We start from the raw sequence: 17,753 nt of genomic DNA, 5'->3' as shown, positions 1-17,753 counted from the left end.
AATCTCCTGCAGAGAATTATGTCGTTATTAAAATTATTGCAGGACTCATAGTGAACTTCCTCAACAGGTTCTTTAATCTACAGCTACTGACTTTGCAGGGATGACCTGATAGAAACAATGTCAGCAGTATCAAACATTTTTACAAATTCTGTGAGAATAAGCAGATAGCAAGTCCTCGTAGCACTAGTGGTGTCACCAGTGGAGCTCAGACAGGAACTTACTCCAGCTTAGAGATACTAAAGCTTTTGAGTGGCCTCACCATGCATGCACACCATTTTTTATGTATCTCTGTCATATGGCGCCATCTCAGTTTTCATCTTTCCATGAAGCTGGTCAGTCACAAGTCACCGGAGCTCAGGTCAGATGTGCTATTTTTTGCTATATAATAAAGTTTGTAAGTTTATGTACTTTATTCTGGACGTAGTATAGTTGCCATGTTAGTCCACATTAGAAATTAAAAATAGAAATAAGATATCTTTTTTTATTGGACTAAATACATACTTTGGCTTGTTTTCTCAAGTCGGACAGTATCTACTTGAACCTTCATTTTTCTCATTTGATTTTGCTTTTGGCTATTGTCCCAAACAACATGTTCCAGAAAAGGCCCCCTTTGGCTTTAAAAAGTGTCTGTGCAATAGGACCATATCTATAATGGATACTCATAACTTGAAATGCCTGGGCCTAACACTCATTAAATTTGTTCACAGATGTTTAAGAGAGGTTTTTACTGTATGTCATGAGAAACAGCACAAATGAATTTTTTATACCAATAAGTACAGTCTGTCAGTTGTGGGACTGAAAGCATTGGTCTCCATGGATCCCTGAATTGCATTAGACACTGAGGATGATCATCAAGCATCACATCCTGCCCAAAGAAGAGGAAGAAGGATTCATCCTTATCTTCATCAATTCTGAGGGCTTGCGATGCTGGACACATGCAGAGGCTGCTGCACATTGATCTCTGTCCTCATCGAAGCACTAGGATTAATGGTATCCTCAAGGTAGACCAGATCTGAGGATGACTTGTCCTTTGTATCAGAGGTGGCACAACCTCCTCCATGGATCCAAAACATGGTTTTTCGTGCTCCTCAAGAGACTAGGGAGGAAATGGCTATTCCTACTGTATTCCCCCCATATCTATAACAGTGGTGGGATCTCAAAGTCTGCCACTGACCATCTCTGTGCATCAAAGGAGGACAGTGAGGCATTGGAGATCCTTTATGTCTCGATGCCCTAATCCAAGGCCTAAAACTGATGTTAGGTCAAGTCAGGTATCAAACCCAGGCTTCTGTTTTGGAATATTTTTCTAGGTCTAACTCAGGGCTTCTGGAATTCTGATTATGAGCCAGAGGTATTCTCTGAAAAGGGTTCAACTAGCTTACCATCAGATCCATCTACTCTACATCAGAGTCCCCACCCCCATCTGAAGAACTCTGATGCACTAATTTTATTCAGGAAATGTTTGAGGCCATTTAAGAGACAAAGGAGGAACCCAGAGCAGAAGTACTGTCCATCCTCCAAGTCCTTGAACCCCCGCCTCCCCTCCCTCGGCCTCATTGAAGGAGGCTGTGACAGTGTCTGCTTATGGAATCCTTAATTAAGTATGATGAGATTGTGGAGACCTCCATCTCTGTATCTCCTATTAATAAGAAGGTGAACTCTATGTAAGGGGAGGGGGCACATGACCAACCCCCTACGGCATCTCTCACTTCCCTCCCTTGCAGGTGTTCTATCTTCTCTCCCCCCTCCCCCCAAGTGCTTCAGTCCTTCAATGACAGTGAGCAACAACTTACACCCACTGCAAAAGTCGGCGCAGAGCCTTCCCTCTGATGTGGTCCTGTCTACGCTAAAAGAGGAAGTTGTGTCAGAGGAAGGACTTTGGGCCAGTGCGAGCGTAGGGTATGATGAGTTGCTGCTTCCTGTCAGTGAAGACCTGAAGGATTTACCAGTACAAGGTAGAGAGAGGAATGCTTGCAGGAGAGGGGAGGGAACATAAGAACATAAGAAATGCCTCTGCTGGGTCAGACCCGAGGTCCATCGTGCCCAGCAGTCCGCTCACGCGGCGGCCCAACAGGTCCAGGACCTATGCAGTAATCTTCTATCTATACCCCTCTATCCCCATTTCCAGTAGGAATTTGTCCAATCCTTTCTTGAACCCCAGTACCGTACTCTGCCTTATAACGTCCTCTGGAAGTGCATTCCAGGTGTCCACCACACGTTGGGTAAAGAAGAACTTCCTAGCATTTGTTTTGAATCTGTCCCCTTTCAACTTTTCCGAATGCCCTCTTGTTCTCTTATTTTTCGAAAGTTCGAAGAATCTGTCCCTCTCTACTCTCTCTGGGAGTGTTCAGCTGAGAGCCATATTACGGAAGTGCCACTGCTGGGTGGGCCTTTGCCCATCTGGGTCAACCCATGGCTACTCCCTGAAGAAAATGAGAAAAGCATGGGGAGGGTACAGGGCCAGAAGAAGGAAGAGAGTGGGGTGGGTTTCTGTTTACACTTGCTATCCCAAGGCCAAGTTTCTTAACTTGCTGCCTGCTGCAGGTCTCTGACCCCCCTCCCCCCTGCCAGAGGCAGACAGTCACCTACAGCCAGTGGCGTAGCGAGGGTGCCAGTAGCCAGTGGCGCCCCTCTCCCAACCTTTCCTCTGCCCGCGTGCTCCTTCCCCGTACCTTTTTAACTTTGGTACGAGCACGCAAAGAACTTGTTGCCCGCATCAGCTTCGGAGTCCTCTGAAGTGACGTCAGAGAAAGTGCCAAAACTGATGCAGGCTGCAAGTTTGTCGCTGCTTGCACCAAAGTTAAAAAGGAATGGGGAAGGGGTGCCGGTGCCCCCGGGGCTTGCCCACAGCTCCTTATCTACTTACCATGGAAACACAGGTTTCTGGAGCCCTGTCTGAAGGCAAGAACTCTTCTGCTACCTGCCTCGATTTAGCTTCTGTGATTAACTAAGCTGACATGGGACTCAGAGCAAGAGCTTGTCTACTCAGGAATTTGCCAGTTTGAGCATCTCACCCGCCAGCACTAAGGCATGGAGGCGTGCTGTCTTGCACGGGAGCTGAATGCCACCTTCATGCCTTCTTTAGGGCTGGGAGCAGCCGCTAGAAACCTGAGCAGTTGGAGTCCTCTAATTGTGGGTTACTATCTGACCCCCTCCCTACCTCCCCCACCCTAGCTAATTAAACACAGAATAACAGGAAGGCCCAGGAGAGGCTGTTGCTAAGTTCAGCACATACTCAGCCCATAGAAACATGCACGGAACAGGCAAAAATAGGCTACTAGATACATACCAAGAAGGGAAGACATAGGGCTAGGCAGGAACAGCAAAATATTTTCAGTCTCCTTGCAGTGTAAACAGAGCTTATACCAAGTTACCCAATGCATGCAGAACTGCTGTTTATCCCAGGACAAGCAGGCAGGTATTCTCACATATGGGTGACGTCATTACATTACATTACATTAGGGATTTCTATTCCGCCATTACCTTGCGGTTCAAGGCGGCTTACAAAAGATTTATAAACAGGGTTACAATGGGATAACAATAGAATTGCTAGAGTGGTAGAAAGTAGATCTTTTGACATTTCTTTGGTAGTTAAGAACAGGGAGGCTTAACAGAAGATTTATAAACTACAATTGTCCTTGCTATGATAGTAAAGGGTAGATCCTTTGTCTATTATTAGTGTTGAGAGAACGTGAGGTTAGAGCTGTTTCAGGAATTTCTTGAAAAGTATGGTTTTTAGTTCTTTTTGAATGTCCTGTAGTCTGGGGTGGACACCAGAAGGTTGGAGATCTGGCCATCCAGTCTTGCTGCTTGAGTGGCCAGGAGGCCGTCGTGTAGTTTTGATCGTTTTACTTCTTTGATCGGGGGGGGGGGGGGGGGGGAATGAATGGGGAGTGTGTTTTTCTGTGTCTGGTTGTGGATGCTGGGATGAGGCGGTTGTTCAGGTAGGACGGGCTGTCTCCGTTAAGAGTTTTAAATAACATGCAGTAGAATTTGAATTGTATTCTTTCTTGGATTGGTAGCCAATGTGAGTTGATGTAGGCTTCAGTGATATGGTCATGTTTTCTCAATGAGTAGATGAGTCTTAAAGCTGTATTTTGGATTGTTTGTAGTTGTTTGGTCATAAAGGTTGGACATGGGAGGTAGAGGATGTTGCAATAGTCCATTAGTCCTAGGATTAGGGAATGTACTATAAGCTGGAATTGTGTTCTTTCAAAGAATTTCCGAATTTGTCTGAGATTTCTCATGATAGCGAAGGAGCCCCGATGCGGATGCCTCACAAGCAGACTTGCTTGAAGAAACTAGAAGTTTCGAGTCGCCCGCATCTTTGGGGCAGAGGAATATAGCCTAACGGTCAGTTCAAGTTCAAACCCACAGCAGCTCCCTCTGGCTCTGGGTGAGTCACCTTGGGATGGCTGAAGATGGCACTGCCAGTGCTAACCATCTCCACTCCATCCCACCCCACTCTTGACCTACCATGGCAGCTCCCAGGAGCCATTCACAGCTTGGTGCGTGTGTGCAAGATAACCTACCTTAGGGAGTGGAGGAGAATCCCTAATGGCTCAAGCAACAGGCTGAGAACCTGGTTCAAATCCATCCTTAGGCAAGTCAAGTTTAGGGATCTTCAGCCTGAAGAAGAGACAGCCACATAGGGGATCTGATAGAGGTGTACAAAATCCTGAATGGAGTGGAAGAGGTAGACACAACTGAACTGTTTACTGTTTTAAAATGTACAAAGTCTGGGAGACACTCCATGAAGTTACATAGTAATACTTTCCAAAAAAACAGGAGGAAATATTTTTTCACTCATTGGCCAAAGATGTGGTGAAAGCAGTTAAAGTGGCTGGGTTTAAAAAAGGTTTGGACAAATTCCTGGAGGAAAAGTCCATAAGCGATTAATGCAGACCTGGGGAAGTCACAGCTTATTCCTGATGGTAAGTAACATAGTACATTACTACCTTTCTCAAATAATCAGTATCAGAAGTGGAAAAGACTACAAAATGAATAAGAGAGAGAAAATTAGAAAGAGATAAAAATAAATCAGAAAGAGACACAAGGAAGCATCCACCACACCAGCCACAATCATCTCTGGAAAGGCTAAGGAGAATGGATTAAGGGCTCCTTTTACAAAACTGTGATAGAGATTTATTGGGAAAAGTTTTCAATTAGCAATAATCGCGCCTCGGATTAACCTCATTGGCTACAATACTGCCGCTGCGCAAAGCTTGTGATAGAGATTTATCTGGCGGGCTGGCGAGGTAAATGCTCCGATGCTCAAAGCATTTACCTCGCCAGTCCATGGTAGAAACCTCTACCGCAGCTTTGTAAAAGTCAGCGTAAGCCTTCAAAGTGATTCTGAATTGAAGGTATGAAAGTTCTGGTCTGAGCGGTAAGGGAAGAACATTCCATGATTTTCCTGAAGAAAGCAAAGGGCCCATGACGGAGCTTAGGATGTAATCTGAGAACAAAGATAAGGAAGGATACTTTGTGTAAAACTTTAAGAGAGAAAGATAGAAATGGATGTTTGATATGATATGGAGCTGGAAGCCAGAAGTGGTGAAGCAGTCAGCAGAAGACAAACCGCAGTATTCTCAACTGTTTGAAGATGTTTCAATAGAGAAGCAGTAAATATGGATACCTGCAGGAAGTGAGGGTTGTATACAAGAAAACAGCACCCACGGAGTCATCTTTGCCTGCTCCAACAGAGGGCTAGGAAGAAAGATTTCACTAGTAATATCTATCACACGTCAATTTATAATCAAGCTGGACCCCTAAGTTCCTACATGAATCTACCAAGAAGAAAAGGAGATCCACTGATGGAAGGGCATTGAGATGAAGTCAAAGGCCAACATGCCAGGCATTTTGCTGGATTGTGGATGAGGCAATCCTGCCAGGTACTTGTGACTTGGATTGGCCACTGTTGGAACCGTGATACTGGCCTGATCGACCCTGTGTGGAAATTTGCAGTATGAAGAATTTTCCAGGCATATTCCTCACAGAGAGGGAGATGCAGAAAGGCTGATGGTAGAGCAGCAAATTAATCATATGTTTATGTTTATTAAAAAAAAAAAAAAACCACCACTTTGTATATTATGACATTTATGTCTATTACAAGCTTTATATATCGCGTAACAGCCAAAAAAGGATCCAAGCGGTTTACAATATATATTTCACATTCATTAAGAAAAGAACTCCATTTAAAAATAGAAAAGGAAAGAATAAAAGCCAAAGTTATTATTATTTTTTCTTTGTTTTTAAATTCATAAAATTCTATAACAATCAAAATCTCAATAATAAACCATAACTAATTAATGCAAACTGTAAATTTCCTGTAAGAAATCAATCACTACATAAATACAGGCTACAGTCCAAGACTCATTTCTTCAATTTGAAAGAGCCAAATGTCTTTTGAAATATATGTAGGATTCTTCTTTTCTCAGTTCTGTACCGCGGAACTAAAGAAAAGAACGACACAGTCTGGGGAACGACCACCCTATTGTCATTCGAAGATCGTAACAAGCGCAAGGCTGTAACTGAAATAATGCTTTGTGTGCCAACATCAAGATCTTAAATCTGATCCTAAATATAAAGATGTCACCTGATCACAAATATATGCCCGGCCTAACAATCGAATCGCACCATTTTGTACTCTTTGTAAGTGCTTTAACGGTCTTGACCCTATACCTGCATATCCTAAATGACCATAATCCAACTTAGACAATGCAAAGGCATGAATTAACATATGCAATGATTTCTCATCCCAAAAATCTTCAATGGCTCTGAGCTGTCTTAGTGCTCCAAAACCTTTAGCAAATTTTATGTGATAAATCAATATCAAATCTGTGGCAAAAATAGGAAGAGTATGCATTTAGCATGGAATACCTAAATTACCTGGAACAACCTCTCGATAACCAGATTTCGAAAGAAATTAAAGACTTCTCTTTGACACAATTTTCTCTATTAACAATCAATAACTTGTTCCAATTCAAAGATCTCCCCATCATCTAATGTAAACTGTACTTCTTTTGTCTCCTCATCTCTTCCCTCTCCCCCCTTCTGTTTACCGTCTCCTCACTCCTTAATTCTTCTTTCAATTTTACCTGTCACTTGAATTGTATGTCGTGGCCTTGAACCTATGTAGGCATAGAATGACTCACAAATTGTAGATGAGAATAGAGTTTAATACAAATTGTGGCTGTGTTTTCCACACAGGTTAACACCCGCCCACAAAGTGTCCCACAAAAGGTGGTGGAGACAGAGACTGTGTCTGAATTCAAGGAAGCCTGGGATAGGCACTTTGGATCTCTTAAAGAGAGGAAGCGCTAATGGTTCCTGCGGATGGGCCATTTAGCCTTTATCTGCCATCATGTTTCTTTTTTTTTTGAGTTCAATATTTTTTATTGAGTTTTTTGAAAAAATATAAGAAACAGTTCAAGTACAGGGTATCAAAAAATAAAACAAAACATTTAGTATAACAAATATTCAGTTATATTGTGCAATGTAGAATTGAATCGTTTTAAAAGATCTAAAGTACTAGGACTGTTCATGAAAAGATAATAAAAGAAAAGATAAGAGGAAAGAGAAATTGAAGGAAGAAAGAAAAAGAATAAAATGAGGAAAAAGATGAAGGTAAAGAAAAAGAAGAAGAAGAAGAGAGGAGTGTCTATGAAATAGATTGAACATATGAGTCTAGGAATTTCCAGGGTGATTTACATTGTGTCAAACTTTTGGAAAGTCGAATTATATTTTTCTTTTCATAAGCATATGATTCAAATTTATGATACATGCTCAAAGAATTCCACCAAAAGGTATAGTTTAGTAATGAAGAGGACTTCCAATTTTTCAAGATGTGCATAAGGGCAGTCACAAACATTGCATCAATGAGTTTAGGAGGACAGTTAGACTGTGTAAAACAAGGGTGTTGAGATCGGAGAATTATAATGTCAAAGGAAATTTCTTCTGAACAATTGGTAATAGACTTTATGGTGTCCCAAATGCATGTCCAAAAGGAACGAACTTTAGCACAGTGGAAAAGCATGTGATCAAGAGTCCCAGCTTCTTTCATACAATTCCAACATATAGAGTCTTGTTTTAGGTTAGCTTTCCACATCCGAAAGGGTGTCCATACCGCATTCCACATAATGAAGAACATTGATTGTGAGACTCTGGATGATAAAAGAGGTCGGTTTGTCGATGACCAGAAGAGTTCCCAGTCAACATCAGTAAGTGAGGTTGTCAGCATAGATTCCCAATGTTTCATGGAATGAGAGGAAAATGTGAAAGAGTGATCTCTTAGAATACTATAGAAGAGAGATATCGCTTTACCTTTTGATATAGCCAATGTGGACCAGTGATAAGAACATAAGAAGTTGCCTCCACTGGGTCAGACCAGAGGTCCATCCTGCCCAGCGGTCCGCTCCCGCGGCGGCCCATCAGGTCCGCGACCTATGAAGTGGTTACTGATCATTTCTATAACCTACCTCAAGTTCTATCTGTACCCCTCTATCCCCTTATCCTCCAGGAACCTATCCAAACCCTTCTTGAAACCCTGTATAGAGTTCTGGCTTATCACCTCCTCCGGAAGCTTGTTCCATGTGTCCACCACCCTCTGGGTAAAAAAGAACTTCCTAGCATTTGTTCTAAACCTGTCCCCTTTCAATTTCTCCGAGTGACCCCTAGTGCTTGTGGCTCCCCACAGTTTGAAGAATCTGTTTTTATTCACTTTCTCTATGCCCTTTAGGATTTTGAAGGTTTCTATCATGTCCCCTCTAAGTCTCCTCTTCTCCAGAGAGAACAGCCCCAGCGTTTTTAACCTGTCAGCGTATGAGAAATTTTCCATACCTTTTATAAGTTTAGTCACCCTCCTCTGCACTCCCTCGAGTACTGCCATATCCTTTTTGAGGTACGGCGACCAGTATTGAACACAGTACTCCAGGTGCGGGCGCACCATTGCGCGATACAGCGGCATGATGACTTCCTTTGTCCTGGTTGTGATACCCTTTTTGATGATGCCCAGCATTCTGTTTGCTTTTTTTGAGGCTGTCGCACAAGTGTGAGGCTGATACAAAGTGTGAATGGATGTCATATAATCAAAGCGTATAGACATAGAAGATAACGTCTTAGTAAGAGAAAGCCACTGTGAGTAAGCAGAAGGAGACAATGAGTAAGTAGAGCAAATTGTGACAAAGGGAACAAACGAAGTGAGAGTGGTTATCTGATGGAGAGACCACAAACCAGCCCGCTGCCACCTTTTCCATGAAAGAGATTTACTATTGATTTGGATTTTGGGGTTATTCCAAATGGACAAGAGTGGACTGTCTTTAATTGAAATCTCTGCGATTACGTCTAGTATATGAAGGGCATGCTGCGTTGCACTCAATAAGGAGTATTTTCTCAAAAGTTTGGGCACTGGCACCGTCAACAAGCATGAAACATGTAATGGTGCACATAAAAACCGTTCCAGGTCAAACCAGGTTGGTGAGTCTTGGGTACTAGGGTTAATAATCCAATAGGCTCCATATTTGGCCAATGATGCGATATAATAAAAATGAAAATCTGGTACATTCAAACCCCCATTAATTTTAGAGGCTTTCAACTTGTCGAGAGCAAAACGAGGTTTTTTGTTATTCCACATAAAGTCAGATATTTTCTTATTCAACCAATGAAAAAATTTCTTCTTGCATAAGGAGGGAAGCATTGAGAGGGTATAGTTTATCTGAGGAGTAAGGGTCATTTTGATAGAAGCTATTCTGCCCCACCATGAAAGGAAGAGTGGAGACCAACGAGACAGGGTGTTAAGAACTAAACTTTTAATTTTAGATATGTTTAGATCTTGAGTTTGAATCGGATCTTTATGTATTAACACTCCCAAGTATTTTACAGCTCCGTGTGACCACGTGAAGGGAAATTGGGTGAGATCTGAGGGGTAAATGAGATCATTAAGAGGGAAAATTTCTGATTTTTCCCAGTTAACTGAGTATCCAGAAAGCTTGGAGTAATGAGAGACAATATTAACGAGTGAGGGAAGGGAAGCAACAGGATCTCGGATAAAGAGAAGGACATCATCAGCGTATGCTGCTAATTTGATATGACAATAAGTGGTTTCAATTCCTGTTATTGTTGGGCATTGTCGGATAGCAGAGAGGAGAGGTTCCAACGCTAAATTAAATAGCAGCGGCGACAGAGGGCAGCCCTGGCGAGTGCCTCTATGTAGGGAGAATTTGTTGGAGAGAGAATTATTAATTAAAATGCGAGCTGTGGGTTGATGATATAAAGTTTTAATCCAATCTGTATAGAACGGGCCAAAGTTGTACCACTTTAAAATTTGGAATAGAAAAGGCCATTCAACTCGGTCAAAGGCCTTTTCGGCATCTATGGCCAAACCGATTACGGGATCTGAGAGTGTTTTAGCATGGGCATTAATATGATGAAAGAGGCGTATATTGTCTCCTATAAACCTTTGTTTAATAAACCCCGTTTGATCTTTGTGAATAAGAGAGGGGATCACTTTGTTGAGTCTCAGTGCAAGAAGTTTTGCCATGATCTTGTAATCTAAATTAAGAAGAGAAATGGGGCGAAAGTTTTTAACCAAGGTAGGGTCTCTGTCAGGTTTGGGAATGACTACTATAGTGGCCTCAGTGAAGTTGAATTGTTTGTCTGGATCAGAGTGGAGGAATTCATAGTAAGAAAGAAGATGAGGAGCCAGAAGATTACGAAACTGCTTAAAAAATTCATTGGTAAACCCGTCAGGACCTGGGGCTTTGCCGGTAGGCATAGCTGATATTGCGGCTTCTATTTCAGATACAGTAATGGGAGAGTCCAGTTTCAATTTCACAGAGTCCGATAAGGTCGGATGAACCAAAGAAGCAAGAAAAGAGTCTATCCCCGATTCTGAAGCAGAAAAATCAGATTTATATAAGGTAGTATAGAAGTTTTCAAACTGAGAGGAGATCAGAGACCGGGTTTTAACCATCTGCCCCAATGGGTTTTGAATGGCTGTGATATGTAGGCGTTTGGATTTAGTTTTAAGATATCTAGCCAAAGGGCGTCCCATAAGGTTGTCTCCCATATAATGTCCAGAGGTTGAGATAAAAATATCCCGTCTAGCAGTACTGGAAACTAAAGTGTTAAATTCGTATTTAAGATTTTGTATACGTTGAAAAATAGATGGATCATGTAAGTGGGCAGACATATGTTGTAGTTCTAACTCTTTGATAGAAGATTCTAAGTCTTTCTCTTTTTTCATGGATTGTTTCTTTTTCTAAGAGGCGAGATTGATAAGTTCACCCCTAAGGGAGACTTTATAAGCCTCCCAGACAATGGATGGGCAAATTTCTGGATCTTTGGAGTTAAGTTTGAAGAATTCAGCAGTGAAAGATTGAATTTTGTCAGCTATTTCTGAGTCTAAGAGTAAAGCATTGTTTAGTCTCCAAGAAGAAGATTCTTTGCTGGGGGCAGAGATAAGTAGGTGTAGGGAGGTGGCCGCATGATCTGTAAGAGAGATTGGGTGAATAACATTGTTTGCCAGGTCCTGAATGAGAGAGGAGGATATAAGAAAGAAGTCTATTCTTGAGTAGGTATTATGAGGTGGTGAGAAGTGAGAGTATTCTCTACCCTTTGGATTAAACAAACGCCATGGATCTACAAGGGAGAAGGCATCTTTAAGGGCATGTAAGGCTGTGAATGACTTGGATTTGGAGGGTTTGCAAGAAGATGATCTATCAATATAAATATCTTGAATTTGATTGAAATCGCCTCCAAGTACTAAAGGGCAAGAACTGTATTCTACTAACGCCATCTGAAGGTCTTGGAAAAATTCTGGGTGGTCTAGGACTGGAGCATAAATGTTAAGGAACACAAAGTTCACTGAGTGCAACGCAGCGTGCACCAAGCACCATCTTCCATCCTTGTCCGTCGTAGAAGAGTGAACTACAGGAGAGAGTTTATCATGGAAAAATATTGAGACTCCATTTTTCTTACGCTGGGTCGCAGGAGAATAAAAGTGAGAGGAGTATCCCTTTAATTGAAATTTTAAGGCAGCAGCGAGAGGCAGGTGAGTCTCTTGTAAAAAAAACACATCAGGGTGCTTATTAAAAATATAGTTAGCTATCTTTTTCCTCTTAATGGGATGATTTAGTCCATTCACATTAAAAGAAAAAATATGCAAGTCAGCCATAATCTTTTAAATACATTACTATATTGCAGTATATTTTGCACATGTTCAATGTGTGTATATAGCAAAGAGAATGTTTAAGGTAGACACTCCTGTCAGAAAGTAAAAGAAAGAGCATATAGGTAGTAGAGAAAAAGTAAAAAATGTCATCACAAAGGATCACATTCTCATACATAGAGTTAAAAATTTTTATGGGTGCTCCTGTGAGCATAAAGATATAACACAAATGGGAAAGCTAGCAAAGAACCCCACACCCATACAATATCAATAACTTGAAAATTGGTGTGCTTATCAATATTTGCGATATAACTGAGAAACAAGTGAGTATGTTTGCAGCAAATCATGTCAGCGCATTTTTAAAGATTCCAGAAATGCAACTAAGTCTTTAGGGTCAGTATATGAAGATGTGCGGTTGTTGTAGGTCACTTTCATCCTTGCTGGGTACATAAGACCATACTTGGCTCCTATATCTTTAAGCTCCTGTCGATGGGAAAGAAATGCTTTTCTCTTCAAGGCCGTGGATTTGGCCAGGTCTGGAACTATAAAGAACTTTCTACCTTGGTGGAGAAGTTGAGGTTTAGATTTTGCAGCTGTAAGGATTTGCAACGTGTGTTGAAATCTGAGCAACTTTGCCACTATGGGTCGAGGAGAGGAAGCATGTGATGAAAGATGAGAAGGTACACGGTGAGCGTGCTCTATTTCCAATGGAGGAGAGAAGACAAGACCGAGAGTTTTAGGCAGAAAATTAGACAAGAAGGAAATCATATCAGAGCCCTCTGTTGATTCAGGTAATCCAATGATTCTCAGGTTGGATCTTCTGCTGCGGTTGGAAAGGTCTTCCATGTCTCGTTGCAGGGTGATAATCAATTTTTCATGTTTATTTACTAGCGTTTGTGTTGATTGCAGATCAGCCGTTTTTTCTTCAAGAGCGTCAAGTCGGTGGCGCGCGTCGACAAACTGAGAGTTTAGTTCTTCAATTTTCCCACGGAGAAGCTTTGTTTCCTCGACTTGCTCTTGCACTATGATCCGAATTGACCTCATTTCTTTTAAGAGCAGGTCGAATGAGGCTTCGTCGATTCCCGTCGCCATTTTCTCTGGTGTGTTTGGATCCGGCTTGGTTCTTCTACCGTTGGGTGGCGCGGTTGATTCGGCTTTCGGCGGTTTCGGTGGTGACATGAGGACAGTAGATGTTGCGGACTGAAATTAGTTGTGGCAGCGGATTTCGGTGAAAAAGCACTTTTATTTTTTGTTAATTAATTTGGGTGTTGGTGTGAAGGAGCCTTTAAGCCATACGTGCTATCTTAGTAATGTTTTCTCTCATAAAAAAGGGGCCCTTTTTTTTTTTTTTTTTTTCCTTTCGCTGGCGTCCCCCTCTTGTGTGCTTACACTTCGATCTTCCTTCCCCTTCACTGTGCTGGATTTTTTAAGTGGGTCCTGTTTTCAGAGCCCTCGAGAGGGCTGCAAGGCAGACTTATGCCGAAGAAACCATCATGTTTCTAAGTTACAAGTCCTCTCTGCTCGGTGCAAAGAGCCAGCGTTCATCCATTGGTAACCCTGTGCTATTCCTCAGTTACTTTCTGCATCGGCTCCAGAGCGGTGCAGTGCCAGAAGCCCCAGCGGCTCTCTGACTTTTCTTTGTATTCCTTCACAATTAAGGATCAGCTGCTATTATCCCAATGTTTCTTGAATTCTGTTACTGGCTTGGTCTCCACCAGGATTTCATTTCATGCTTCCAGCTCCCATTCTGTGAAGAAATGCTTTCTGAGGCTCCTCGCACTGTGACTTAGAGCAGTTTAGCCTCTGAAAGATTTTCTGCTTCTGAATGATTCATATGTATTTTATATAACTGCCTTTCTGGCCTCAAAGGGGCTGCCCACAGCAGTATATATCATAAAAACACAGAGTAAGGGAAGATTACGCAACACTTAAGGTAAACACAAAGAGCAAAAATACAATAGCATGTAATATTTGTTTAGCCATATGTAGTGCTATAAGTGTTGAGGTTCCATGCCCAGAGAGCTTAAAGTCAGTGGGTACCTAGGCAATGGGAGGTAAAGTGACTTGCCCAGTAAGGTCACAAAAAGTGTTGGTGGCAGAAGTAGGATTTGAACCCGTGGCTTCCCTATTTCTCAGCCCATGTGATCTAACATTTGCCAGAGCTGTTTTGGGTCACGCTGGATGTGTGCACATGTATTCACATTGATTTTAGGACAAAGCATTTTAATGTTCTGTATATACTTGTTAAGCTGTAGCAAAATATTTTATAAAAAATGGTCAGTCTGACAGTCACAGATCAGAGATGCCCCCACGATGCCTCTCATCCCCATGCTTTGCTGAGCTGGGGGGGAGGGGAGGGGAGTGTGGTAAAGAATCAACTTCAACTAGAAAGGGTTTTAAAAAAAATTTCTGTAGCAGAAATCAAGGGGCAGGAATTAATGCTGCAGTGGCAAGTTCTGGGCCCTTTGGCTGTTCACAGATCATCTGTATTCAATATAAAATACAATCCAGAAAATAAGGGCAGATTAGTTTGTCCAGAGGGCACCAGCGTAAAAGTAAAACCTGCACTGAAACACAAAATATGGTGCTGCTATCACCACATAGAGGCTGCCATGTTCATACTATGATTTTCTACATTATTAACATAAGAGCTGCCATACTGGGACAGACCAAAGGTTCATCAAGCCCAGGTCCCAAGTACCTGTCAGAGACCCAAAGAGTAGCAACATTCCAGAGCTGAGATTGTGATGTCATAATGCCTCATCCCACCAATGCCTAAGAGCCAACCTCAGCAGTGATGTCACAATGGCAGAAACCCAAAGAGTAGCAACATTCCAGAGCTGAGATTGTGATGTCATAATGCCTCATCCCACCAATGCCTAAGAGCCAACCTCAGCAGTGATGTCACAATGGCAGAAATCCAAAGAGTAGCAACATTCCAGTGCTGAGATTGTGATGTCATAATGCCTCATCCCACCAATGCCTAAGAGCCAACCTCAGCAGTGATGTCACAATGGCAGAAACCCAAAGAGTAGCAACATTCCAGAGCTGAGATTGTGATGTCATAATGCCTCATCCCACCAATGCCTAAGAGCCAACCTCATTGAGTTCCTATGAACGTCAGGATCTGCGCGGGCCATTCATTGTGGGATCCCGTGCTAGAAACCGCTAGCGCAGTTTCGTAGTAGAGGCACTAAGATTATGTCCAGATTTTAAATATTTTTAAAAAATATCTAAACACATGTTTATTTGTAAGGGCATTTCAGAACTGATAGTTTTAAATCAGGAGATGTCAGAATATTTTGACTACTAGAAGCTGGCATGTTTAAAGGAACAGATTTTTATATGTATTGATGGATGGATGCAGTTTATTTTATTTTATGTATGTAATAATGTGTTACTCACTTAGTAGATAAGCAGGATAGAGTTTTCTAAAATTGAATAAATAAATTTACATCAGGCGTGGATGTTATTTAAAAAAAATGCAAACACACTGGAAGCTCAGACCAGATATATTTCATATATTAAAAAAGGAGGAAGAGCTCTCTTAGGGGAGGGGTTAGGGGCTCTGGGTGGTGGGGTTTGGGTATGGGTGGCTGAAGTCTGGTTGAATTATTTTCTCTCATTTAAATATTTTTGCGACTTGAAAATCAGCAGTGGAATATCTATGCACACCAGTGATTGGTCATAAGCACAAAGAAAGAAAGACAAACAGTGGGAGGGAGAGAGATAGAAATAAAGAAAGATAGACAGCGGGAAGGAGAGAGACAGAAATAAAAAAAAAAGAAAGAGACAGGGGCAGGGAAAAGCACAGACAGAAAGAAAGACAGACATACATATATTCTAGCACCCGTTAATGTAACAGGCTAAAATACTAGTAAGCACATAAGCAGGCAACTATGAAGATAAGTACCTTACTGCACAGTAATTAATGATTTTGTTTGGAATATTGATTGAAGACTTGAAATAATATGAAAAATTTTTGTGGAGTTTCTTTTTTTTGAGACCAATGACTGTGCTAGCCCCTATGCAGGACATGTAAAGTACTGAAAATAAGGAGGAAAAAGTTTTCTGAAGTCTCTTTTTCTCCACGTTTTTTTCTGTCAGTAAGTGCAGAGGTCTTTTTGTCATAGCTGTCTTTCACTACCATATTGTTATTTGAACGACTGAGTTAATTATAGTAGTAGTTCTTTGATTAGATTGTTGATAAGAGAGATACCAGTGCCAGAACTTGTATTCAATGCTGATGAGTAAGAGAAACTGAAACAAATCTCTGTAACACTGGAAGATGTAATGGAGCAATTTGACAAACCGAAGAATAGCAAATTGCCTGGACCAGATGGTTTACATCCTAGAGTACTGATAGAATTGAAAAATGAACTTGCAGAGCTATTAGTAATTTATATTTAAAACCAGCATGGTACCAGAAGACTGGAAAGTGGCCAAAATAACTCCAATTTTTAAAAAGGTTCCGGAGGTGATCCAGGAAATTATAGGCTGGTGAGTTTGACATCAATGCCGAGCAAAATGGTAGATTATTATAAAGAACAAACCCCCTCTTTTACTAACACGTAGCTTGAGTTTTATCGCCGGCAGCGGCGGTAACTGCTGCAACAGTCATAGAATTCTGCCCTATTTCCTATTTGTACAGCATCTTGTAGCTCTTGAAATATACAGCTCCATTATTCTTGTAACGTCTCCTGGAAATGACCAGAATTCTCTCTGTAATTATCCTGGAAATGTCCAGTTGTCTCTTTTGTAATCCGCCCAGAACTGCAAGGTTGAGGCGGAATAGAATCAGAAATGTAATGTAATGTAATTCCTAGGAGCGTTGGAGCAGTTGCCGCTATGCGTTAGTATGATTGAAGTCTACAAAATCCTGAGTGGAGTAGAACGGGTGCAAGTGGATCAATTTTTCACTCCGTCAAAAATTACAAAGACTAGGGGACACTCGATGAAGTTACGTGCAACTTCATTGGCTCCCTTTCGAAACTAGAGTTAGTTTTAAATTTGGCTGCATTTGTTATAAAGCACTCTTCGAGCTACTACCATCGTACTTATCCACCCAACTAAAATTATTCTCATCAAATAAGAACACAAGAAACTCGGGTATGTTTACATACCCCGCTCTGAAAGCCTGTTGTTTTAAAAGTTTCTTAGACAAAACTCTGGCTTTTCAAGCGGGGAAAATAAACTCTTGGCTATGTCCTCTAATTGCCCAATCCCAATCTTACCTTGAGTTCAGAAAATCGATAAAAACCTATTTTGTTTGGTAAATTTATGCGATGATTTCACATTATATTACATTGTACTGCATCATATTGTATTTCACTATATTGTATCCCATTGAATTCTACTGTATTTTGTGTCTTCGTTGATATGTTTCAGTTCTCTTGTTGTGAACCGCCTGGAACTTCTGGTTGGGCGGTATATAAGAAAATTAATTAATTATTATTATTATTATTAAAAGAGGGGGAAAATTACATAAGCACGGATTAATTAGAAAAAGCCAACATGGCTTTAGTCAAGGGAAATCTTGCCTCATCAATCTACTAAATTTCTTCAAAGAGATGAATAAACGTAG

General features: G+C 41.3%; 1 pseudogene; it reads right to left on the bottom strand.

Moving 5' to 3' along the window:
- Positions 1 to 5,100: 5,100 nt before the first annotated feature.
- Positions 5,101 to 5,226, bottom strand: LOC117367334 (annotated as a pseudogene).
- Between the last annotated feature and the right edge of the window lie 12,527 nt (positions 5,227 to 17,753).

Source organism: Geotrypetes seraphini, chromosome 9 (assembly GCF_902459505.1).
Source record: "Geotrypetes seraphini chromosome 9, aGeoSer1.1, whole genome shotgun sequence".
Taxonomy (NCBI): Eukaryota; Metazoa; Chordata; class Amphibia; order Gymnophiona; family Dermophiidae; genus Geotrypetes; species Geotrypetes seraphini.
This window is presented reverse-complemented; position numbering and strand designations above follow the sequence as displayed.